Source organism: Acanthochromis polyacanthus, chromosome 11, assembly GCF_021347895.1.
Source record: "Acanthochromis polyacanthus isolate Apoly-LR-REF ecotype Palm Island chromosome 11, KAUST_Apoly_ChrSc, whole genome shotgun sequence".
Taxonomy (NCBI): Eukaryota; Metazoa; Chordata; class Actinopteri; family Pomacentridae; genus Acanthochromis; species Acanthochromis polyacanthus.
The window spans coordinates 13,194,296-13,221,725 of record NC_067123.1 but is presented as its reverse complement, the minus strand read 5'-3'; the positions used below and the strand labels follow the sequence as shown (position 1 = coordinate 13,221,725).

The 27,430-nt window shown below is 41.7% G+C and overlaps 1 long non-coding RNA gene across 1 annotated transcript; it reads left to right on the top strand.

Annotated features, from left to right (window-relative positions):
• Positions 1–1,803: 1,803 nt before the first annotated feature.
• LOC127536014 (uncharacterized) lies at positions 1,804–26,802 on the top strand. Its single transcript, XR_007944995.1, has 2 exons — positions 1,804–1,909; positions 24,540–26,802. It is a non-coding gene; the product is annotated as an uncharacterized LOC127536014 (long non-coding RNA).
• Positions 26,803–27,430: the final 628 nt, after the last annotated feature.

Here is a 27,430-nt window from a genome sequence, read left to right as displayed (position 1 = left end):
AAACAGTTCATTTATGATGTTGTCAAAACAAACAATTATCCAGCAACACAACAAGCTGTCAGAGGCTTTTTTCTACTCAGTTTGTCACTTTAAAATCAAGTAATAATGACAAGTTAAAATGGGTGTTGTTCTGTTTTTTGCTTTTTTTGTTTTTTTATGAGTGCAGATCACGTGCATGTGGCTTCATGTCTATCATCAGATAAGCTCCGGCTAAGGATCTCAATACATTTCAGTGTTTGGTTTGTGTCTGACAACCTGCCTGAAGCTCTGTAAACATGGGAGTCATGAAAGCAGCAGGACAACAGCTCATTTGTCGATTCTAGTCATCAAATGAGGCTATAGTAACCTCGCATTGCCTCTGACATTTCTGGTCCTCCTGTAGTGTCAAATCTGGGTTGGTGAAGGTCGATGGAGGTTGAATATGATTTCTGATGCCAAGCGGAGATATGCAGGCCACAACCAGACACTCAACACTGACCCAGTTATTGTCACTCTGCCCTGATACAACTCTCCTACGCCATTGCTTGAGGTAGAAAAACAACCAAAAATTTCCTGAAAACAACCTCAGACCAGTCACCTGGATTAAATCTCTTTCTCCTCTGCTCATTTAAATTTTCCCTTTTATGAGAAAAAAGTTGCTCCCTTTCGATTGTACCAGGTGTGATTGATATGTGATTATTTTGCAGAGGCTTCTGTACAGTTGGTTGTCAGTTAGTGGTTATAGAATTTACTCCTGCTGAGTGACAGCCTGAATATCTTAAGTGCAATTTTGAAATTAAAACAATGTGGAATCAGCTGCAAGGAGATCCAAAAAAAAAAAAAACAGGAGTAGCAGAGGTGAAGCGAAGAAAGTAAAGAAAAGAGACATAGAAAAAGAGACAGATAAATCACGAGAGGAGATGCAGACAGAAGAGAACATAAACCTGGGTGTACGGAGAGCTCAATGGGTTGAGAAGGCGACACATGTACAGGGGCTGGCCCCCGATGCAGTGGCCTGGGTTCAATCCCTGCTCACGGCCTGTTACTGCATGTCTTCTCCCCACTCTTCTTACTCCTTTCCTGTCTGTCTCCACTGACAGGTAGAGGAAGGAGGCCTTTTTTCGGAAAAAAAAAACTTCAAAAAAAGGAAGAGAAAACAAACTTGATCTTGAAAAAGAGGAAAAAACAAGAACACAATTAAAAAGAGATTTAATAAAATGAGAAAAGGAGAAAGAGGAAGAGGCAAGAAGATGAAGATGGAGATACTTTCTAATAGAATATAAACTAGTGGGAAATTTGCCTACTGTATAAAACCACTTTAATCTCAACAAGGACATTATTTGAAAGCTTAAATCAAACAAATGGTATTTTGGTAAATATAGGACAGATATTAGGATAGATTCTTTTCAAATGTCTGACAGTAAATATGAAGCTAAAGCCAGCAGCTGACTAGCTTAGCTTAACTTAGCTTAAAAGAGTGAAACAACAAGTCTTTTCAAAGGAACCACAGTCCACTTACAAGTGTCTCACTGGGTAACATATTACATTTCGTTTATCTAATTCACGCTGAAACTCAAGTGTCATCCTTGTGACAACAAAGCAAATATTCAAATAAAGAGTCCATATTCCACATTTTCTGTTCCTCCTTTCCTTCGTGTATCATGTAGCTGCTTTTTTGTGCCTTTACAAGGTCTGTAGATGTGATGGGAGGTTGTCTTCCTCCCGGCCGCTGTTGGGCGCCATGCCAAGTATTGTAATTGCTGGGCGGTACCATGCACCCTTTATAACTAGGTGCGCGGCAGCAATGCTTTCCATCTTCCGCTCCCTGCTTGTTCCCGTGGTGGCGTGGCATTGTCCGTGAGTGCAGTCGTTTCTCTGGTGTGACAGCCCAGCGGTGGTAATCGCTGTCAAGGTGCGCTGTCTGCAATACGTGAGTGCTCTGGTCTCTTCCTTTGTTGTGCGTGTTTACACGCAGTGGTTACAATCTCTGCTCCTTTTGGCATGGCTGACGATCAGCAGGGCTCCAGCTGCTGGCTGGGGGGAGACGATCAGCTGGAGCCCTGCTGTGTGTGCGCGATTGCTGGCCTACTCCAGGCGGGTGGTCAAGCTGTGGATGGGCTGTGTGAATGTTATTATTTAAGGTTTGTGTTCACATTATAAATAAGTTCATGTGGTTTAATTTAATGTTGAAAATAGTATTTCATAGCTTGTAATCTGATGAATTTAATTAGTTAAAACAGTAAAAGGATTTAACATTCCATGTAGGAACTAAAGTTGCACTTTTTGGTTCCGCCACGGACTGAGAAAGGGACGGCACAATCGCAGGACAGGTTCACGAACCAATCTGGATGCATTTAAGTTATTTTACGTACTGCAAAGACTTTTAAGGACACTCTCATGACTGGCAGTGCAACGAGGTATTTTTTGTATTTGTGAATGTCTGGAACCGTCCAGACATTCACAAATACAATTGTTATTGAGAATTATTGAGAATTCTCTTCTGAAAGTGCTTCTACTGTATGATTACAGTTCTCACGGCGTTAGATCGATGTTAGCCTGATGTGAGCTTGGCATGAACCTGGCGTGTGAGGATGAAATTGCTCCAGAGGCTGTCATAAATAAACACCCGTTCCAAAAGAACAACCTGCGTCTGTCATGAAGAGAGTTACAGTGAGAACTCGCCTGCTCAACGCAGGGGAGAAGGACTACTGGACAGCGACACAACTAAGTCCCGGCGGCACATCAGATAAGCAAAGCCAGCGTTCATATTGATGAAAGTACGGCAAGTGGAGATTATTGAACTGCGTTAAGAGCGCAGTTGTCCGAACTAACACCAGCAAGTGCTCTGCCTCTGCTTTCAAGTTATTGTGGTGTGAGAAGTGGTTTAATTTGGAAATTGCTATGAAGTACTCGGTTTAATAGCTTTGCATGCTATGCTATGTTTACATGCTTTGGACGAATCTGACGTGTTGCTCAGTGTTGTTACATGCCACAAGATATCAATGCAAGGTTATGGTTTAACTGTTTAACAAGTAAATAAGCTAAGTAGACATCAAATAAGATAAGCTGAATTTGAGTTTCTAAGTCCATGATAAAGGCATAATTTAAAGGACATTTTTTGTTTTCAAAACCTTAAGTTTAAGGAGCAATTGGAGTGTGATATAAAGGGTCACAGCATTAATGTAAATTTATTTTCTTTCACTTACTGCAACTTTACCAAATTACTTAACTATTAAGGTCCATAATTGCATGTTTCAGTTATCAATTGCAGTATTATTGTTTGTGCTGACATTTAAGTTAGCTTACGACCTAAATCTGCTCAGGAATAGACACAGCTGTTTGATGCTACACTTAAGTTACAGTTAGAAAGTGTATCCTACATTTACACGTGACACATAATAGAAGACTTACACCCCCTGTCAAAAGGTTTGAGACGGGTTCTAAATTATTTGAATGAGAAAGTGTCTCAAAACTTTTGACAGGGGGTGTACCTCAAGTTCATCAGTTAGATTCACAACACAGCCCTTAACCTACCTCAAAATGTCTCACACAAGCAAAGCTTCTGAAACACCGTCCAGTAAAGCGGCCAAACCATCTGCTCAGCCAGAAGCTAAAGACATTGGAGCCGCAGAAGAAACACAAGGGCCACGAAGAAGTGAAAGAACACAAACACTTACAGAAAAAGGAAAGGACTTTCAAGAGGAAAGGTTAAAGGTCATGCAATGCAAGTACAGACTCACCTATGAGAAGTGGAGGTATAATGGCCTTTCTGTTCCTAGATGGAACAGAAAGACAATGGAGGCAAGAGTAGCTAATGCTGGGAATCCCCCATTCAGAGACTTTGTAGACTTCATATCAAAGGAAGCAGAGCTCGCTTGTGACCATGTATCCTCAATACAAGCTGTAAAGAGTGCTGAAGGTGAGAAACCAAGACGAAACCAGACAATACAAGCAAAGACACTAGCCACAAACATGACTCATAGCAACAGCTTATTTTGTACTTTCTGCAAAAGAACAGGTCACGACCTTGCCAAGTGTAGAAAGCGTGCTGAGAAAACAGTGCAAGATCGGGTCAAGTTTGTGCAGGCAGAGAAGCTTTGCTTTGGGTGTTTGAAAACAGAAGCACATGTGAAAGGTGTCAGAAGAGACATCCAACATGTTTGCATGACGACAAGTTCAGGTGTAATCGAGGACCAACAATTCAAAAAGGAAGTGACAGCTCAAAAGGTGAACAAGACATCAAAGAAATAGCTACAGTAGCAACCACAAACAGAGTCATGCAAGAAGGCTTAAGTACACAAACATCTTCAATCGTACCAGTGTGGGTCTCATCCACAAAACAGCCAGACAAAGAAGTTTTAGTTTATGCACTCTTAGACACACAAAGCAATACAACCTTTGTCTTGGATGAAGTAGCCCAAGATCTTGATATGAACGAGGAAAATGCCCATTTACAGCTATCTACAATGTCCTCAAGGTCAACAGTCATTCCATGTCAGAAACTGATTAACCTTCAAGTAAGAGGATATAATCTACACAAAAGGATTCAGCTGACACCACTCTTCACAAGAGAGTTTGTTCAAGCAGACAGATCACACATCCCAACTTCTGAAACTGCTCTAAAGTGGCCTCACCTTCAACAGCTAGCAAATAAGATTGCACCACAGCTGGATTGTCAAGTTGGCCTTATTATCGGCTATAATTGCCACCAAGCACTTCTTCCGAGAAAAATCCTCTCAGGTGAAGAAAACCAACCTTATGCACAGATCTTGGCTGGAGTATTGCTGGCTCGTCCAATCCATCAAGTGACTATGGTGATGCAATATGAACCAGCCACAGAATCATAGTGCAACAAGTGACACCTATTGCACAACCATCAGTTGAGCTCAAGAAGGCAGTACACTTTGTCTGCAAAACACAAAAAGGTCAAAAGGTCAAAGAAATAAACTCAGTAGACATCATCAAGGCTCTTGAGTCAGACTTCACAGACCATGCAGCAGACAACCATCAGGTTTCACAGGAAGACATTTGCTTCTTGCCTAAAGTAACAGAATGTATCAGACAGAAGGAAGATGGTCACTATGAACTTCCACTTCTTTTTTTTTTTTTTATAATTTTTTATTAACTTGTTCGAACATAGTAATAAACAGCAGTCAGATACTCAATTACACACCTGATTTTCATAATGTATAAAGTAAATCAGTAGCACATCATAAACAAAACACAAACAGTAGAAAAAATATAGACATCTACAATGTACAAAAAAACCCATAAAATAAAAGCATATACATAGATACATATAAGAGGGTGAAAAAAATTCCTGCTATTTCATTCCATTCCATCCTCCTTTCCTCTTCTCTACCACTGCATCCAGAGTCCAGCTAACTTATAATAATTTGATTGAAACAATTGATAAAAGGTTGCCAAATATTATTTTTAAAAAATTTCTCCTGTTTTTTCAAGGAGAATTTTATTTTCTCGCGTTCCAGGTGTGTCATTACATCTTTCATAAGATTTACATATGTTGGTGCAGTCTTCTTCTTCCAATTAAGAAGGACTAATCATCTTGCAATCAAGCAGATAAATGAAATCATATTATGTTCTGCATTGCTTTTTAATACACTAGGATCGACAATGCCCAAGATAGCTGTCAAAGGATCACAGTCAACAGGTCTATTTAATGTTTTGGATAGTGTCTGAAAGATGCTGTTCCAATAACCCGTTATCCTTGGGCAATGCCAAAACATATGGCCCAGAGAGGCTGGTGCCATTCCACATCGATCACACGATGCGGCTGTGGATCAGGTGGTAGAGCGGGTCGTCCAATGATCGAAGGGTCCACGGTTTGATTCCCACTCTCGCCTAGTCATGTGCTGCATGCCGAAGTTTCCTTGGGCAAGATTCTGAACCCCGAATTGCCTACCAGTGACTGTTCCACTGGTGTATGAATGTATACTGACTGATGTTGCAGGTTGATTAGAAACCTGGACATTAGTGTGTGAATGTGTGTGTGTCTGGGTGAATGGGAGCAATTGTTGTAAAAGCGCTTTGAGTACTCTGATGAGTAGAAAAGCGCTATATAAGAGCAAGTCCATTTACCATGATGGATCTACTTCTGGGAATATTTTATGAAGCTTTTCTTTAGACCAGTGTAATCGGTGTCTTATTTTAAATTGTAAGAGGCCATGTCTCGCACACACTGAAACGCTACGGGTTTGTTCCAAAGCTGTCAGCCACTGTTCCTCAGTGATCACCCTTCTCAGATCATCCTCCCAGGCCGATCTCAGATGATCCATACCAAGAGCTCCCGTTAGTTGTGAAAGTTTAATAAAAAATTTTGATATATAGCCTGGGAACAGAGGGATCTTGTGAAAGTATTGATTCCATTGGGGAGCGGCTTGGTAAATTAGGGAAGAAAGGATTGTTTTGTTGTACATAATTGCGTACTTGTAAATATTTAAAGAAATTCAGTCGAGGAATACTGTATCTTTTTTGGATTTGTTCAAATAATTCAATTCAATTCAATTCAATTCAATTTTATTTATATAGCGTCAATTACAGTCAACTCGTCTCAAGACGCTTTACAGAACCCAAATGCCTGACCCCCAGAGCAAGCCCAAAGGCGACAGTGGCAAGGAAAAACACCCTTTTAACAGGGAAGAAACCTCGAGCAGAACCCGGCTCTATATAGGGGGGACCCATCTGCCTGCTGGCCGGGCGGGTTGAGAAGGACAGAAGAGGGCAAGGGGGAGGGATGGGAGAAGAGGGAGGGGTGGGAAAGCAAGGAAAACACAACACACATTTGGATACATGCATGACAGGATATGTGACACAGACAAAGTATAAGCTAACATTGAAAACTGACTCATAATTTACTCTTATGATGTACGGCTCTGACATTAAACATACTCCATATATAGCTAGCAGTAAAATTCAAACAGTATGTAAGTTAGCATAACAGTATAGTGAAGGCAATGCAGAGTTGACTGGTGGAAAAAGGGAGTTGGAAGCAGAGGGCTGGAGGAAGGTCAGCAGCAGCATCCCACAGTGGACATGGTGGAGACTGGACCAGCTGGTGGAACATCAACCGCAGATCTGAAGCATCCAGCTCTGGGACCAGGGACACTCGGAGAAATAGCACAGGGGGAAACAGAGTGAATGTACTGCAATAACGGTATACATATTAAATGTAAAGGTAGATAGAGAAGGGCTCAGTGCGTCAAGAAAAGTCCCCCAGCAGCCTAGGCCTATAGCAGCATGACTAGAGGCAGAACGAAGGGACGTCCAAGAAGGAGTCAGCTGTGCAAATGAAGACACAAGCCGAACCCCTGTGGGTCACCCAGTCAGCCCCAACTACAAGATTTGTCAAAAAGGAACGTTTTAAGCCTGGTCTTAAAAATAGAGAGGGTGTCTGCCTCCCGAACCCAAACTGGGAGCAGGTTCCACAGGAGAGGCGCCTGATAACTGAAGGCTCTGCCTCCCATTCTACTTTTAGAAATTCTAGGAACAACAAGTAAGCCTGCAGCTTGAGAGCGAAGAGTTCTACTAGGATAATAAGGTACTATCAGATCTTTAAGATATGATGGAGATTGGTTATTAAGAGCTTTATATGTCAGAAGAAGGATTTTAAATTCTATTCTGGATTTAACAGGAAGCCAGTGAAGAGAAGCAAGTATAGGGGAAATATGATCTCTTTTGCTAACTCCTGTCAGTACTCTCGCAGCAGCGTTTTGGATCAACTGTAGATGTTTGAGAGAACTATTTGGACAACCCGATAATAAGGAATTGCAATAGTCAAGCCTGGAAGTAACAAAAGCATGAACTAATTTTTCTGCATCACTCTGAGACAGAATGTTCCTGATTTTTACAATATTACGCAGGTGAAAAAAGGAATGAGAATACATAATGAGAATACATTGTCAGTAAACAAGTCAGCAAAGTTGTGGATTCCTTTTTCAAACCAGTCGTTGAACACTTTATTTTTAAAAGAGGGTGCAAAGGAATGATTTCTAGTAATTGGACTTTGAAGAGAGCCAGCCTGCCATCCAAAGTTTTTCCGAATCTGGGACCAGATTTTAAGTGTATGAGTTACAACTGGGTTGACCAGAGAATCAGTATGCATTGATGAGAACAGCATAGCTGACACGGAAGAGGGGGAGCAACTTGCTTTTTCTATCATTAACCACATTGGAGATTGTTTTTGTCACCAGTAAGCCATCATCTTGATATTGCATGCCCAGTAGTAGAACTGGAAATTGGGTAAACCCATTCCTCCTTCAGATTTGGGTAGCTGCAAGAAAGCCTTTCTTATTCTGTTTTTTTTTACACCATATAAATTCAGAAACCATCTTGTCTATACTAGTAAAAAAAACATTTTTTAATATAGATGGGAATGCATTGATAGAAAAAAAGAAATTTGGGGAGAATACTCATCTTAATTACATTGATTCAACCAGCTAATGATATAGATAGGTGGGACTAACGTTGTAGCTCTTGTGCAGTATTGTCTAATAGCTTTTTAAAAATTCTCTTTATAGAGGCCTACAAACATTTTAGTTATCAATATTCCTAAGTATGTAAACTGTGTAGAGATTTTAAAAGGTAATGTATTCAGAAGTTGTTGATCTTCCAAAATTTTAATGGGGAACAGAACACTTTTGGCAATATTGAGTTTATATCCTGATATTTGCCCAAACGTCTTTACTATAGACATTATAACAGGTATTGATTTAGAGGGTTTGGAAATATATCATAATAAATCATCAGCATACAAACCTTGTGCTCCTCATTTCCTCTAAAAATCCCAGTGTATGTAGAGGAGGAGCATAAATAAATAGCAAGGGGTTCAATCGCTAAGGCGAAAAGCATTGGTGACAAAGGGCAACCTTGTCTTGTTGAACGTGTTAACTTAAAGTAATCAGATTTTAGTCTGTTTGTCTGCACTGATGCCTTTGGAGAAGCATACAAGAGCCTGATCCATGAAATAAATCTGGAACCAAATCCAAACCTTGACAGGGCCGAGAAAAGATAATCCCACTCAACCCTTTCAAAGGCCTTTTCTGCATCAAGGGATATCAAGGGATATCTATCTATCTATCTATCTATCTATCTATCTATCTATCAACACTTCAGTCTGGGGGTTCGGATCTGAAGAATAGATAATATTAAAAAGTCTACGAATATTATGGACCATCTATCTGTTTTTAATAAAACCAGTCTGATCTTCGTGAACTAAACATGGAAGAACATTTTCGAGTCTACTAGCAAATATTTTAGCTAAAATCTTAGTATCAACATTTAGCAGGCTTATCGGCCTATAAGATGCTGGTTCTAATGGGTCTTTCCCTTTTTTAAGTAGTAGCGAAATTGAAGCCTGGTAAAATGTTTCTGGCAGAAGTCCTCTTTGAAAGGATTCATTAAAAACTCTGAGGAGGATGGGCGAGATCTGTGCTGTGAATGTCTTATAAAATTCAGGAATGTACCCATCTGGGCAGGGCCGCCTTAACCTTGGTGTAGGCCCTGAGGCCCCCTCATCTGCCCATGCACCCATAAAAAATGAATAAAAAAAGCGGGAAAAATTATTTTTTTAATCTTTTTTTTGGTAATGCTTCTGCAAATATGCTAGATAGTTTGCCCGAAGCAGGTGCTGATACAGACTGTCAGAGTCTGGCATCAATCACATAGTGCTCTTCTTCTTCTGGGCCCTCCACTTTGCGGCCCTTGCTTCTCCAGGTGTCTTGCTTTTGGTATTACCAGCTGCAAAGACACCCTTCACCGATAGGACATGGATGGCATCTGGTCAACAGGTTTTGTCTACCTGTACGATCGACAGAACCCCCACTTTCATAGTCCATGCCAAAACCGCCCAAGCCGAACACAGACGTCAACAGTGATGAGAGCGGCGATGAAGCACAGAGTGACTCTGCTAGTGCGAGTTCATGCAGTGACTACATTGATAGTGACTCAAGCAGTGTTAGTGACTCCAGTAGTGATAGTGATGTCGCAGACTATTGAAGTTGGACTTAAGTAAAAAAAATGGTGTGGTGATGAAGTGAAGTAAGGTTGGACTTTAAAGTAAACTGTACCAGTCAAGATGTGGAAAAAAAACTTGTCGGCAATATCAAATTTGTAGTGTAATCCAAGATGGCCGCCGGTGGCCATTTCAAAATTGATGTTGATCTGGACAGTAATGGCCACTACGGATTCATATCAGGGTGAGAATAGCAAGAAATGACACCTCACAGGTCATTTTAGCTCATTTGGAGCCAGATATGATGAATTTCATTGCATTTGAAAATAGCAGCCGGCGGCCATCTTGGATTTCTTGATTATGTAATCAGTTTAACAGACTATAATTGACATGAAAAGATAGCTTGAGCCCCAAAACCTCTGTTTTGACTCCAACAACAGCTTTCAAGGTCACATGGTAGTCGAGAAACAAAAAAAATGTATATCGGTGGCCATATTGGTGGCCAAATTGGATTTCGCTGTAATGGACATGTTTTACAAGTAAAGCAATGGCAGTATTGGAATGCTTGACCCCAAAAACCTATGTCTAGACACCAAAATCAACCTCCTAGCTCAATTAGTTACTGAGATATAGGCAGTGGCAGCGACTTTGGCGGTCATTTTGAATTTTGGGCTGTAAAAAAGTTAGCCGTCATTTTTGGCAGGTATATAGGAGCTAATTTTCCTTTAAAATGGTCTAGAATGCCAAATCCATAAAGAAAAAAAGGTTCGGAGAGGTTGGTCACGAAACCCCCAAAAATGACTCGACTATAGCCTCTTCTCTTGTGCTTATGTTGACACTGTCATCCTGTGCTATTTGTTGAAGGGAGCTTTGAATACTGGCATAATTGCAGCAAAGTGCTTTTGTGGCATCTGCATATGCAGACCATCTCGTATCAGAAAGCGACTTTAAAGTGTCTTATCTGATTGCTCTCATTGGGTTGCAACCCTGCCTTGATTATCTGCCATCTTGAAGTGCTTTTTGAAGCGAAGTTGAATAGATTTTGCACAAAATTAAAAAACTGCTCTGTTTCTTCACAACAGTTAACACTGTTTACACCAACAAGATTCAGTGTATGTGCTGCACAGGGTACCCACTCAACAAGAGAATTGACTTCCCTCAGCCGTGCTTGTACACCTTTGTAGGTGCCAGACATGTTACTTGCATTGTCATAGCACTGTCCTCTGCAATTTTGGATGTTTATTTCCATGTCCTCTAAAACACGTGTCAAGGACTGAAACAAATGTTCTCCAGTGTGGCTTGATATGGGCAAGAACTTAACAAAGCGCTCTTCAATGGATCCCTCTGGTGACACATATCTTAATATAAATGTAAGCTGGTCAACATGAGAAATGTCAGGAGTGGAATCAACACTTATGGAAAAATATTTTGCCATTTTTACTCTGCCAATTATTTCACTGAGCACTTTTTTGACCATCAACTCAATGAACTCCTCACACACATTCAAAGAGAGATAAGAGGGTGTTCCTCTTCCAGCATTTCCATATTTTTCAATATGTGATTTCAAAAATGGATCAAATTGGCTGACAAGTTCCATGCATTCCAAATAGTTTCCATTGTGAACATCACCAAATCTGTGACTGCTCCCTCTAAAAGCTAGTCCTCGCTCAGAGAGAAATTTTACAACACTGACCACTCGCTGAAGAACATCAGTCCAGTATTGGCATTCTTGATGAAACTGCTTTTTGAGCTCTGAATCCACCACTCCACATTCAGCTGACGCATTAATGTAAGCCATCATTGCCATTCGGTGAATTTGGCTGTTTTCATGCTCATTTATTCTCACAGATGCATTCTGCCAATAAGAGAATCCTGTAGTGGAGAAAAGTGACTTGCTTCTGTTTTGACCTCCAAAAATTTTGCAGGCAAAACAAAATATGTTTCCACTTAGTGGGGAATAGCACAACCATTCTCTGTTCACTATTTCCCCATTAACAAGTCTGCGTTTAAAGAATGCTTTGCTAAAAAACAATTCTGCTTTTTAAACTGCCACTCTGAAGCAGACACATCAGCCTCCCTGTTTTGGCAGCGTACTGGCCCCATTTTTGCCCAATAGGCACACACCTTGTCATTCACTACAGGAGGTTGTCCCCATCTAGCCGGGTCTGTGCTGTAGGGGTCATCTACTGCGTCTCCTCCTGACGCTGTCTCGCCTTTTTCTTCCCCCTCCTTAGCGCATTCTTCCCCTGTTGAGGGAGTGCAGCTGGAGCTGGTGGAAGGCTGGGGAAGGGGCTGAGAGGTGGATGGCGCTGACACGTCCTCCTCCCGCAGGTGCTTGTTTTTCGCCCCCTCAACATTGCTGCTGCCACTGCTGCTGTCGGTGTTTTCGGGGGAGGCTTCTCCGGGCTCCTCCGTGGTGTCGGCTTTGCTCGCGCTCAGCGTCTCCCCCTGTACATCCCCTTGCTCCTCTTCAATGCTACTTTTACTCTTAAAAAACCCAGTGAGCTTTGGAATCGTACTTAACAGCTGTTTCCCGCGACACTCCTTTTCCTTTTGAGCTTTTCGTTTTTGTGCTCCACTTTTGAATTTCTTTATTCCTGACATACATTCGGGAAAAGTTCTCTTCGCACTGTTGATAGTTTTGCTACATCGATGTGCAGCGAGACGTCATGTGATGTGATTGGCTGTACTGTCGTAGTCATCATCTTAGAGCGTAATTGGTCAATGGACACCGCATTGGTGAGATTGACAGAAATATTGACAAATTGCAAAAATAAATCATACAAGAGCTTGATGAAATCAAAGTGTGATTGGCCCTTTTGGCCATTAGGTTTGCCCTCGGGCCCTTAGCGGTGGATGGGTTGGTCGTATAATACCGCAATGGATTGATTGACAGAACTTTAGACAAGTCACAAAATAATATTATATTCTGATATTCCTATTGGCCCCTGGAGCAATAAGGGCCCGAGGCTCCAGTCTCCCTAGCACATTGGTTAAGGTGGCCCAGCATCTGGGCCAGGTGCTTTGGAACTTTGTAGGCTACGTATTGCTGCTATAATCTCCTCTAATGTAATGAGCTCTTCTAAAAGTTCTTTATCATCAACACGGATCGAAGGGATAGCTAGGTTATCAAAAAAAAACTTTTAAAAGATTGGCTTCCTTTTTTGATTCTGTTGTGTACAGTTTAAAATAGAATTGTTTAAATTCCTCATTAACCCTTTACGCTTCAGTGCGTCGTAGGTGTACCGCCGGCGGTACACCTACTAATTTGCATAGGAATTTCAAGAATGTCCAACGGCTGCAAACCCGATTATACAAACACTATATGCCGATGGAAAGCTTAGATTCTCATGAATACGCCGGTATAAACCACTTTCAGATATGATTACCACAGCAGGTGAGAAAAACACATTTGTCCGACAAAAACAAATATTCATCCATCCGTTCTCTATACACGGCTTCAACGCACACAGCGCGACTCACATTTCCGGGTTCATTATTACACACAGAAAAAAAGATTCCACAAAAAACGGCCATAATCCAACCTTTTACATCCAGACAACACAAGCCAGTAAACTATTTTGTCCAAAACATGTCCTGAAGTCGGTATAAAATCCACGAATCGGTCGTTTTCAAGGAAATGCACCTCGTGATGTGCGTCCAATATTCCCTGTATTTTTCGTAATTTTTTTTATTTAAAAATAGAATATTAGCGATTTTTTTGTACTGAAAACGGCTGGAATTGACTGAAGCTTAAAGGGTTAATATCTGATTGATCTCTAGTCACATAGCCAGAGCCTGTGCGAATTTCAGTTATTACTCTAGATGCCTCATATGCTCCTATCTGATGGGACAGATATTTTCCTATTTTCTCTCTGTGTTCATAATACTTATGTTTGGAGCGATTTATTAATTTTGTTGTCTCTGACGTATAAAGAAGATTAATCTCTGTTCGCAATGATATCCTCTTTGAAAGCAGTTCAGCTCTGGGTGCTACTGCGTTTTCATAATCTATGTTGATAATTTCATCAATTATTTTTTCCCTTTTTTCATCTTGTTTTTTATGTAGTTGTGCACTGTATGATATAATTTGGCCTCTAACAAATGCCTTTAAAGCCTCCCATAGAGTACTGTGAGAAACATCTGAGGTATCATTAGTTTGCATATAGAAGGCTATCTGAGATCTTATAAACTTTATGTGGGCTTCATCTGCTAATAGGTTATTATCCATTCGCCAGGTACAGGATGTATGCCTGTTAGGGAAATCAAGGTGAAGTTTTAGTGGAGCGTGATCGGACAGGACCATGGCTTCATAATTGACATATTTTACTGAAGAGAGCAGCTTAGAATCTATGAAAAAATAATCTATCCCAGAAAAGGAGTTGTGTGGTTGAGAAAAAAAAGAGTATTTGGATACATGTGTCTCCAAGCATCCAGAATATTAGCGGAATTCATAAAATTTTGCAGTAGTTTAGCTGACTTGGACATGGAATATTGCTTTTTTGATGATCTATCCAACACTGGATCCATTACCAAGTTAAATCGCCAGCTAGGATTAAGTTATGGGTGTGAAGGTTGGGTAAAGAAGTAAGTACTGATCCTATGAACTTCTCATCATCATAGTTGGGGGCATAGATGTTTGCAAAGATTACTGAAGTATTATAGATTTTACCTGTTATTATAACATATCTACCATTTACGTCAGAAATTATATCTGTAGGTGAAAATGTGATATTTTTACTGATTAAAATGGCTGTCCCACGTGATTTTGAGTTGAATTGTGAGTGAAATACATGTCCAATCCATGGTTTGTGTAAATGGTTATGGGCTTGATTCTTGAGATGTGTTTCTTGTAAAAAGGCAACATCTGCCCCTACCTTTTTCAGATGCGAGAGTACATTATTGCGCTTCACTGTACCATTTAAGCTTTTGCAATTCCAAGTTACAAATTTCGCTACGCTAGATTCAATCGACTTAAAAGAATCTCTGTTTCTTGCCATTAGCTAGTCTTGAAACAGATAATTGAGGAAAAGTCCAAACAACCATAAATGAGGTGAGAAAAAAAGGAAGGAAAAATAAACAACCACTGGGGGGATAAGGACAAAACAGATACATCTAGATGTGCATGTGTGAGTGCTCTGACATGTAACCAACAATAAACACAATATCCCTTAACAATCCCACTTCCCAACCCCACCCCCCACCACTTCCCAAACAAGCAGTTAGGGGAAAAAGAGTTTTCCCAAAAGCACATAGCTGTACCGTACAGCTCAAAAGAGGAAGAGATAAAACCCTTTATCTGGGCTCCCTCAGAAAAAAAGGAACAAAAAAATAATAACAAAAAGTACCTGAGCCTTCCTTTTATATCCTGTCTAATATAAAATATAATAAAGAAGTGATCAATGTCAGGGTACCAGGCTGTGGTAAACTTCAATTGCATTCTTATTTTGTTGTGTCGCACCTGTCAGGTAAAATAACATCCCATCTGTTATGTTTACTATTCCCAGCAGTCACTGGATCAACTCTGTAGGTGCAAGTACTGTTCTAACAAATTTAAACAGTAGTAAGAGGTAAATAGAGAAGAAATTGTGAATAAAATATGTCTTAATCTTAGTTGCCTTTCAGGTTTAACAAACTATGTGTTGAAAAAAGCATATGCACTATTTCATCTAGTAATTGTATAATTGTTTATAGATCTGTAATTGCTTCCCGTTACATTTACATATAAGCTGTCATTTGTATTTCAAATTGTTAACCTCACATAGGCGGAGTATTTATCATATTTTGGCGAGGTATAACAGACATTTATTGTGAATTATGAATTGTTGGTATATATACTTGCACATGAAGTCAAACTCCTTTGGCGATTTTCTGCTTGAAGAAGTCTTCAGCGGCTTGTGGAGTGTCAAACGAGTGTCTAATCCCATCCACAGAGATGATGAGTCGGGCAGGGAAGAATAGGCTGTAGGTGACGCCGGCTTCTCGCAGCTTCCTTTTCAGAAGGTTGAAAGCAGCGCGTTGTTTGCTGACCTCCGGACTCATGTCAGGGAAGATGTGTGTCTGCTCTCCTTGAAATACGAGTTTCCCTTTCTTTTTCCCGATGTCCAGGATCTTTTGTTTGTCGGCGTAGTAATGTAACCAAACCAGAATGGCCCGGGGTCTCTCTCCTCGGGTCAGCCTCGGGGCTAGAGTGCAATGGGCTCGGTCTATTATCAGGGGGGAGTCTAAGTTTTCTTCCCCCAGCACCGCAGGAAAAAAGTCTTTTAAAAAGTTTATCATATTCCCACCTTCTGCCCCTTCCTTAATGCCGACCAACCGAAAGTTTTTGTCTCTGACTTCTATTTTCTAAGTCTAGACATTTGTCCTGAAGCCGCTTGTATTCCTTCATCATCGTCTGCTGCGCGTTTTCCAGCTCTGTTACCCTGTCCATGGTGTCACTCAGTGTGCTTCCCATCTCCTCCACATTACGCGTTGTTTCGGCCTGTGTTGAGCTAAGCTGTGCTAGCTCACCAACTAGCTTATCATTTAGCGCACATATATCAGCTTTAGTTTCTTCGCGGAGAGAGGTTAGGTCTGTTTTTATTTCCTTAAAAGATGTCACTATTTCAGCTTTTATTTGGACCAACACAGTCTCTCTGGATACCTGTAACTCCTGTCAGCATCCGCAGGGATAGCGTGGTATCTGGCGCTGTTTCGGTGGTAGCCTCTGTGGCCAGAGACGCCATGTTTGGCTTGCTGCATGTAAATGGAGTAATAGTTCTTTGAGTTTGGGCTTGTTTCGTGCTTTTCCTCCGCTGACTTCTCCTCATATCATCCGAGATGTTATGGCGTAACTTTAACGTAGACTTTAGTGCGCTTTATAGTCTATTTAAGGCTCAATGAATGTATTAATCACATTTTCTGACAGAGTTCGTCTCTTCTCTTACCTACTCCATCGACCGGAAACCAGAACTCTGAACTTCCACTTCTGTTCAAAACAGAAAACCCTCTTCTCCCAGACAATGAAGAATGTGCCATTCAAAGACTGAACTCGCTGGAAAGAAGACTGAGAAAAAATGATAACTACTACAAGGATTATGTCAATGTTATGAATGACATAATAACTCGAGGAGATGCAGAGAAAGTACCAGAGTCTGAGCTTGACAGTCAGCCAGTGTGGTATGTACCTCACCATGGGGTTTACCACCCCCACAAACCTGGCAAGAGTTGGGTGGTTTTCGATTGTTTGGTACATAGTCTGATAGCGATCAGGATACCTCTGTCAGTGACCATCTCTTAACAGGACCAGACTTGACCAATGCCTTAGTAGGAGTACTATGTCACTTCAGAAAAGGGCCTGTGGCCATAATGTGCGATGTGGAAAGGATATTCCACCAGTTTCACGTCCCAAAGGAGCATCAAGGCTATCTCAGGTTTCTCTGGTGGGACAAGGGAAACCTTGACTCCAAACCCTTGGTGTACAGGATGAGAGTCCATTTGTTTGGGGCAGCTTCTTCTCCTGGGTGTGCCAACTTTGGAATTAAACACTTGGCAGCACAGGGTCTTGGACAGTTCAGTCAAGAAGATCCACAAAACAGTCCATTAGGTTCACCCAGAGAAGCTTCTACGTCGATGATGGCTTAACAAGTGTACAAACACCTGCTGAAGCCGTACAGCTGGTCAAAGAGTCAAGAGCATTTTGCAAAACTGGTAACCTCAGGTTACACAAGTTTGTATCCAACAACAAGGAAGTAATGTTTTCAATACCACCTGAAGAAAGAACCCAAATTAAAGATCAAGACTTGGCCCTCGGAGAAACTCACCTTGGGCGTGCGTTTGGTGTTCAGTGGTGCATAGAAGCAGATAAGTTTCAGTTCAGGGTCACAGTCAAAGAGAACCCTAAGACAAGGAGAGGGGTTCTTTCGACCGTCGCCTCTGTCTACGACCCTCTAGGACTTGTGGCACCCTTCATACTTGTTGGAAAACAGATCCTTCAGGAATTATGCAAAGACGAAGTAACCTGGGATGAGGATCTTTCCACGGTGGGAGTCACGGCTTAAGGACTTTCCACTCTTGGCAGGTCTAAAGATACCAAGAAGCTACAAATCATTAGACTTTGGTGAAGTTAAGCAATACGAACTTCACAACTTTTCAGACGCAAGTTCCTGTGGATATGGTGCATGTTCGTACCTCTGAGCAACTAACGAAAAGGGGAGGGTGAACTGCTCACTTGTCCTTGGAAAGTCAAGAGTAGCACCTACCAAAGTAATGACCATCCCAAGGCTTGAATTATCGTCAGCCTTAACATCAGTCCACAATGGAGATGTCATTAAAAGGCAACTTGAGATCGACGGCATACAAGAGTTTTACTGGACTGACTCAAAGGTTGTCCTTGGCTATGCAAACAATGACGCAAAGAGGTTTCATACATTCATAGCTGATCGAATCCAGCGCATAAGATCAAGTTCAAATCCTGAACAGTGGCATCACGTCAGCTCAGATAACAACCCAGCCGACCATGCCTCAAGAGGAACAACTGCTGTTCAGTTGCAAGAGTCCAGCTGGCTCAAAGGACCTGACTTCCTCTGGCAAACTGAATTTTTATTTGATAAGACAAAGATGGGAGAAGTAGAAGACACATCAGCCTCCCTGTTTTGGCAGCGTACTGGCCCCATTTTTGCCCAATAGGCACGCACCTTGTCATTCACTACAGGAGGTTGTCCCCATCGAGCCGGGTCTGTGCTGTAGGGGTCATCTACTGCGTCTCCTCCTGACGCTGTCTCGCCTTTTTCTTCCCCCTTCTCAGCGCATTCTTCCACTGTTGAGGGAGTGCAGCTGGAGCTGGTGGAAGGCTGGGGAAGGGGCTGAGAGGTGGATGGCGCTGACACGTCCTCCTCCCGCAGGTGCTTGTTTTTCGCCCCCTCAACATCGCTGCTGCCACTGCTGCTGTCGGTGTTTTCGGGGGATGCTTCTCCGGGCCCCTCCGTGGTGTCAGCTTTGCTCGCGCTCAGCGTCTCCCCCTGTACATCCCCTCGCTCCTCTTCAACGCTACTTTTACTCTTAAAAAACCCAGTGAGCTTTGGAATCGTACTTAACAGCTGTTTCCCGCGACACTCCTTTTCCTTTTGGGCTTTTCGTTTTTGTGCTCCACTTTTGAATTTCTTCAAAAGTAGAAGACTCTGATCCAGAGTTTCACAAAGTGCGCATTCACACAGTCAAGTCAAAGGAAGCAAATTCACTGATAAATCGCTTTACAAAATATTTTTGACTGGTTGTAAGAGCTGTAGCCAGACTCAGAAGATTCATCAGAGAGTTAAAAGGACTTCAACAAAGAAACAGTGAAACAACTAGTCTTGAAGAAAGCAGAAACGCTGAGATCTTCATTATCAGGCTAGTACAAGAAGAAGCCTTTGCTGAAGACATCAGAAAACTCAAGCTTCAAAATAGAAACACCTTAAAAGGACGAAACAAATTGAGACAGCTGAATGCCTTCCTGGATAACAACAATGTCCTGAGGGTGGGAGGACGACTATCTCGGTCAGCTTTACACTATGATGTAAAGCACCCAGCAATATTTCCAAGGAAGTCTAATGTGTAAGGCCCGCTAGTTAAGCATCATCATGAGTGAGGATATGAAGAGGCATGACTATGAATGAGTTACAAGCAAATGGAATATGGATCATTGGATGTAGAATGTTGTCTCCTTTCACATCTACAAGTGCCTAAAATGTAGGAGATACAGAAGAACCACTGAGGTTAAACGAATGGCAGATTTGCCAGAAGTAAGGACTGAAACATCACCTCCCTTTTCCTATTCTGGAATCGTTTTGGAATCTGTTTTGGCCCCTTCATCATAAGGGAAGGGAGAAATGATGTAAAAAGATATGGACTTTTGTTCACATGCTTATGCTCAAGAGCCGTGCACATAGAGACACTGGACGATCTCACCACCGATGCCTTCATGAACGCTCTTCGCACATTCGTCACCATCAGAGGACCTGTGCGCCAATTCAGGTGCAATCAGGGGACAAATTTTATGGGTGCAAGGAAAGTGTTTTCTGAACTGCTTAAGGGACTGGACCAAGAACAGCAAAGAGCAATTGGTTGTGAATTCACTATGAATGTACCAACAGCGAGCCATATGGGTGGAGTTTGGGAGCCCCAAATTCAAACAATAAGAAGTATTTTAACAGGTATGCTTGATAAGTCAGCAAATAAGCTTGACAGCACAACTTTGAGAATGTTTCTTTATGAGACAATGGCAATCATCAACAGTTGGTCTCTAAGTGTTGAACATCTTCAAGACCCAACTGGCCCAGTACCCCTTACACCCAACCACATCTTAACCATGAAATCATAGATTCTTCTTCCACCTCCAGGAAAGTTCTGCAAGGAAGACTTGTACCTCTGCAAGAGATGGAAAAGAGTGCAGTTTCTAGCAGATGAATTCTGGCAAAAATGGAAACGAGAATACTTGCTTAATCTTCAACAAAGACAGAAATGGCAAGGAATATCAAGAAACTCGCAAGTAGGAGACATTGTTATCCTTCAAGATGACAGCTCACCAAGAAATGAATGGAAACTCGCCAAGGTTGTGGAAGTTTACCCAAGTTCAGGTGGCATGGTGAGAAAGGTGAAGCCGTTTATCGCTGAAAACATACACGACAAAGGAAAACACATACAAGAACAACCTTTTAGAAAGACCCATTCACAAGATTCCCAATTTTTTATTTTCTTTATGCTGTAAGAAAATCACATTTCTGTTAAATGAGTGATTTTGGTGGGAGTGTAAATGCTCATTACTTAAGGTTTGTGTTCACATTATAAATAAGTTCATGTGGTTTAATTTAATATTAAAAATAGTATTTCATAGCTTGTAATTTGATGAATTTAATTAGTTAAAACAGTAAAAGGGTTTAATGTTCCATGTAGGAATTAAAGTTGCACGTTTTGGTTCCGCCACGGACTGAGAAAGGGACGGCACGATCGCAGGACAGGTTCCCGAGCCGATCTAAATGCATTTCAGTTATTTTACGGACTGCAAAGACTTTTAAGGACACTCTCATGACTGGCAGTGCAACGAGGTATGGTTTTATTTGTTTGTGAATGTCTGGACAGTGATTGTTATTGAGAATTCTGTTCTGAAAGTACTTCTACTGTACAATCACAGTTCTCACGGCGTTAGATTGACGTTAGTCTGATGTGAGCTTGGCATGAACCTGGTGTGTGAGGATGAAATCGCTCCAGATGCTGTCAAAAATAAACGCCCGTTCCAAAAGAACAACCTGCATCTGTCATGAAGAGCGTTACAGGCTGTATTCTCAGAGTTCACATCCTCTGCTCTCCGGGTATGTCAATTTTGGCCCTTTTAAATTGGGCAGGTTGATTTTAACCCATAAGAACTCAGACCCATTTTTCCTTAAAGGACTCAAGGAGTTAAGGTCAGACATAAAGCTTTACAAGGAAGAAATTGGGGCACTCAAAGTGCTTATTACACTGGTGTCACCATGGGTTCTCTATTAAATTTTAGATTTATCTGTCTTTTTAGCTGCCCGGCGTCCAGACCATCATCAACACGTTGAGACGTGCTGCTGTTTGGTTTTTCCTAACCCTTTAAGCGCCTAAGTCACAGTATTGCGACAAGCAACATTGCTGAACTTAACAAGCCATAGCTTCAAATACAGTGCCTCATGTAGTGACTACTTTATACCAGGAGATGACGGACATCTGGAACTTCAATCTGAGCATCATTTGTGGGCGTGTTTTCATTCAAAGTTTTGGAGTTTATACAGTTCGAAAACCGAGGAGACGAGACTCGTAGTCGGAGCGTAACAGAGCACAAGACGTGACATTTTAGAACGAGAAAACTCACCATCCCAAGAGGTCTGGGGCCTTATTTATAAAACATTGCGTAGGATCCATACTAAAAGTTTGCGTACGATGAAAATCTGAAATGGGCGTATGCCCTTCGCCCCGATCTATAAAACTGTGCGTAAGCACAGCTGCACGCAATTTTCCCTTTATAGTCACACACCAGCTGGAAGATTGTGCAAGTGGATCCACCTCACATCCCGCCCACAACACACCCACATTTTACCATGAATGGTCAATGCAAAGTAACTCATGAATGTATCTGTATGTAAATAAGCCGCTGATCCACGGCATTTTACGCAGCGCCGGCCTACAGTCTTTTCCCTACACTGCTGTGCGTCAGGATGAATGAATCACGTGTTGACCCAGGCCACCCTGCCACTAAATTTGTTATGATCATGTCCGATGTACAAATAATTTGTACACTGATTGAATGTACATTTTTTCGGTTCACATAAACAAATTCATTTTCACTCGGAGCCCTTATGGAGCACATGAGTGCAGTCAGTTACTCCGATTAAATTTGGGAAACCGGACATTGCTGCAAATTGCCGTTTAATGTTGGCCTGTTCACCCACAGTGTAAGGAAGCCTGATGTACTGACTGGTCATGTTTATAATGTTATCGTAAACAGCTGGCATTATTACGTTGTGGTGTGACGCATGTGGGCCTGCGTGCCTGCGTGCCTGTACAGGGCTGATTAATGGTTGGACGCTCATCCCATTCGGCCGCATATGGATAAATAAACAAAGTTATTTACTTTTTTTTAGCCTTTTTACTGTGATAGTTGGAGTGAAGAGTGACAGGAAATGGGGAGCAGAGTAGGGGGAAGACATGCATTAAAGGGCCACGGGCAGGAATCGAACTCGGGCCGCTGCATCAGAGACCAGCCCCTGCAAATGGATCGCCTGCTTAATCCAATGAGCTATACAGGCACCAGGTGATCAGTAAACAAAATTATTTAATAAAGACCAGCGCACTGGCCCAGATGTGGACCGACCCTTCGGTCAAACGACCGAATGAAATAACGTTCAATCCGCCCCTGTTGATATATGAACAAAGTTCTGCAAATACAGTCGTAGGCCGAATGGCAAACTATATGAACATCTACAACAAAGAGGGTTTATGATTATCCGGCTCTACAAGTCTAATATGTGATAATAATAAAGGTTTGAGATCAATCTGGTTTCAATTCACCACTTCACCCTCCGGCACTGCTGTTTTCTCTGTCTCCAAAATGTGCGTAAGCAAGCATCAGAGTTGGCGCACTGGTGCGCACATTCTCACGCCAAGTTTGTTTTTAGAAATCACAACGTACACAGTGTACGCCACTTTCTACGCAAAGGTTGTGATTTACACCACTTTCTAGCCCTGTTTTGTGCGTAGGCAAGCATCAAGAATCAAGGTTGGCGCACCGGTGCGCACATTCTCATGCCAAGTTTGTTTTTATAAATCACAACCTTTGCGTAGAAAGTGGCGTACGCCACTTTCTAGCCCTGTTTTGTGCATACGCAAGCTTTATAAATGAGGACCCTGGTCAATGCTGACAAAGTACTTGGTCAAGTAATGGCTTACTCAGATTCTGAAGAGGAATATTCACCCTCTGATCAAGATGATCAGTCGTCCAGTGAGACAAAAAGTGACGCTGCATGTGTGTGTAACGGCAGCAGGTCGGTGCGCCATGACGGTCCACAAGCAGCATATACTGGAGCCAATACTTTGCTTCACCGGGTCCGGGGTGGTAGGAGGGGACGTGGTGGGTGTAGCAGGGGTGGTCAAAGCATCGCTAATGGGGAGGGAGATAGCGGGGATGCAAAAATATGCGGAAATAGCGGCAGACGTGTGAGAAGATGCACTGATAATAACGGTGGAGGCCGCAGTGGCGTTCACAGCCCCATTGTAAAAAGTGAAACAATACGAAAGAAGATGATGATGTCTGGGTTTGCTTGACAGATGAGGAAGAGTATCACAAGTGGATCAGACCTTTTGATGAGCCTGTTGGGTATCGTGGAGACAGGGATCTGACAAATTCTGAGCCCAGTAATGCCATCTTGATCGATAAACATCAATAAAGTTATGTCATCCATATGTCCGCCACCTGGTGATGTCATAATATGCAAATTAGATGAGTGAATTTACTCCCATCACAAACTTTGGGTCATACTGATGATTTTTCTCATTTACAGTTTGCCTTTATCTCTAACCATTTTCAAGTTTCAACCTTTTGAAAAAAATGATATCAAAACTGAATATTTTATTGAAAAAACTCTGGCGCCTAAAGGGTAAATTTGTTGTATTGCTTTGGTTTCCTTTTATTTTTTGCGGCCGGCTCGGAGCACATCATGTCTTGGCCCAGCACAGCTGAGTGGTGCCTGAGCCCGTTCTGCACAGAGGCCGATTGTGTCATAGCTGTTGGGAACCCGGATGGCTTATGCCTGGTGACACGACTGTAGAACATTTGCTCTGACTTGGTTTCTGTGTTGGTTATTTAGAAATTAATTTAATAATTTCTTGTTGGTATTTTAGTTTCATTGGTATTTTAGTTTCATTCAGTGTATTAGTTAATTTAGTTGTCTTTTCTTTTGTAAGTATTATTTTAGTGGCAAGTACTGATGTAATTAGTACTTGGTAATTAGTACCACTTTCTCTTGTTTTGTTTTTATTTTGTGGTCTTGTTGTCCACACCAGTTATGTTTAGTTTGGACATGTTTTATTAATCTGTTTTTGTGTCTGTTGTCAGGTGCTGTGGCTGACTGCGGCAGTTAATCCCTGGTGGTGGTGCATTCTTCATGGTACCCCTTTTCCTTTGGTTTTGTGTGTACGAGTATTTATTTGCAGTGGCATGGGTAATTAATTTGAGGACCCCTCTTCTCTTTTTGGTTATCCTGCTTCATGGTAAGCCCCAGCCCTGCTTTTATTCCCTCCTGCCCATTCTTTCCTTGATTCAGTATGTTTAACTGGTGTGGGACATTATTTTCTTTTTTTTTTTGTAACATAAATTTGTTAAGAAAATTTGTTTAACCAAAATATGGTTTGTTTAACCACCCCTGTCGCATGAAATCTGTGCAGCCTTGATGGTAAATGACAGACAGAAACCTGAGTTAGGATTTCCTGGGTGCAACTCCCAGGTGGCATTGTCATGACCGTATTTGGGTTTTGTTGGGCATAAAAGCCTCAATCTCGCCACATAAACAAGTCTCAAGTCCACAGGAAATGTTACTTCTGGAGTGTCAAAAACGCCTCATTTGAATTTCAGACTTTTCGTCATCACCATGAAACACATTTACATAACACCTAATTATCAGGTAGCTTGGCCCTTAAACAAAAGAATAAGCTGAATGGCTTAGTTCAGCCTAAAAGACTGAAACAACAAGTCTGTCCAAAGATACCAAAATCCACCTACAAAGTTCCGCTAAAGCTCACTGGGTAACATATTACATTTCATTTGTCTAATTCACACAGAAACTCAAGTGTTGTCCTCTTTACAACAAAGCAAGTATTTCATTAAAGGGTTCATATTCTGCTTTTTTGTGCATGTACATATAGAGGATGGGGAAAAGCCTCTATTAAAAGTAGCATAGAAACAGGGGCAGACTGACGTTCGGGGATACTGGGCATATCCCCGGGGGGCCGATGCGGCTGTGGGCCGGTTGGACCACGAGAAAATAAAAAGTCTAGCGCGACACCGCCAACAGCGCGATGGTCCGCTCCACAAGGAGGCTGAGCTGACAGCTGGACAGCTCCTGATACCATAGGCTGGTTTACCTGTGATTGCTACTGATAGCCAATCACATTTCATCGCTGCGGTGGTTAAGTCCCACCCACTCTCTCACTCTGCAGCTGCTGTCACCTGTCAATCACACATAGACGAGACAGACATCTAATGGCGACTTTGGATGGATGCGAGTCGGTGCAAAATATGGAAAAAAAAATCCCAAAAACGAAAAGGTGGCGCTGAGAAGCTGAGAAACAAAAAGAGAAAATCCCTTCAAGACCATGCAACAACGAGCATGAAAATAACTGATTAAATTGGCAGTCACTCGGGAGAAGTTTCTGGAAAGAGTCCAGAACTTTTCATCCCAGGCACAAGCACAAGCACAGCATTAGTGGGACGAGTGACGTGCAAGTAAGTTATGTTTGGTACTTGTTTGGTACTTGTTGATGCTTTGGTGAAAATGTCAATTTGGTTAAAGTGAGTAAATTCAGCACAGTGTTAGCTAGCCTGTTAGCAGAGTGCTAGCTAGCCTTTGGAGTCCAAAATAGCCACTATTTACTTACCAGACATTTCCTGTAGATGTGAACCTGTCTGTACTGTTGCTAATTATGATGGGATGGGGTCTGTCACCTTTGTAGCCATGTTGTCATCTGGTTGAAATTAACCTGTTATTATCAATGAATTGACTCTTATTTAATGACTATAAATTAATGAATTGTTTACTTGTCTGTACAAGTTCGCTATCAGAATAATTCAGTAATACCATCCCAGAATTTATTTAATTTTTTCTTTTTTATGTAAATGTAACCAGGTTGAAATAATAACAGTATTTTCATATATGAAATTCCACCAACTTCCAGGGATTCATGTAAATAATTATTTCATGTTTTGTATTGTTTAAAATGTGTTTCATTTTTTATTATTATTATTGTTGGAGTTATTACCATCTTTTTTAAGAGGTCGCAGTTTGATGAGGTCACTAATATGCGCCGGAAGAAAACACAGGACGTCGGAGTAACGGAGCTGGATGAAAATGAACTTGCTGCTGGAACCGACACGAGAGGAATGAATTTTATCTTCACGTGAGGGAAACCAGAACAGCGGTATGGATGCTTAATTGATGAACTATTCCTGCACATCGGAGAGACAGAACATTGGAGAGACGTAGCGACGGTATGGACAATTAATAAAGGACATTTTTGTGTTGGAGAGACTGAGCGGCGTATGGCACGTGATTAGCCACCATTAACTGCATGTTGAAGAGAAGGTAATAAACGTATGTTAGCGACGTTCTGCGAGCCGTCTCTTTATTCCCCACACGACAAAAAGGAAACAACAGAACCCAGCGCAGGACTATAATACCAGGTGTGTAGGTGGAATCACGGAGGAGCACACACACGCCGGTTACATAAAATACCTACTGATGATGATGTAGTATTGGTAAACTAGCATAATTAACAATATTAATCTCTTATCTAGATTGAAGATAGACTTTTCCAGGATCAGTTTGAGGAGCGACGCCAGATCGTTCACCAAGGTAAGCTGCTGTCATTCATCTTCTGGATATTCAGGTACTGTGCCTGTCCATACAGCAACTTTTATTTTACGTGGACTGCAGCTTTATCGTCCAGGAGTGGACGTTGTTCAGAAAAAGACAAATAGAGGCCGCCGTTCTTTTTTTCTCTCTAACTCCATGTGGCTGGACTGATGGACAATATTTCTTCTTGAGGTTTGTGTGAGTGTATTTAGCTCTTACTGTATTTTGGTTGTGACCTAATTTGGTTTTCACTGTCAGTGGGTGATGTAACCATGTTCTAATTTAGTTTAATTGTTTTCACGTTTTTTTTTCACGTGTGATAGTAACATGGCGGGGGCCGAGACTTATTTCCTTGATAGGGAGGATGAGGGTGTTGATC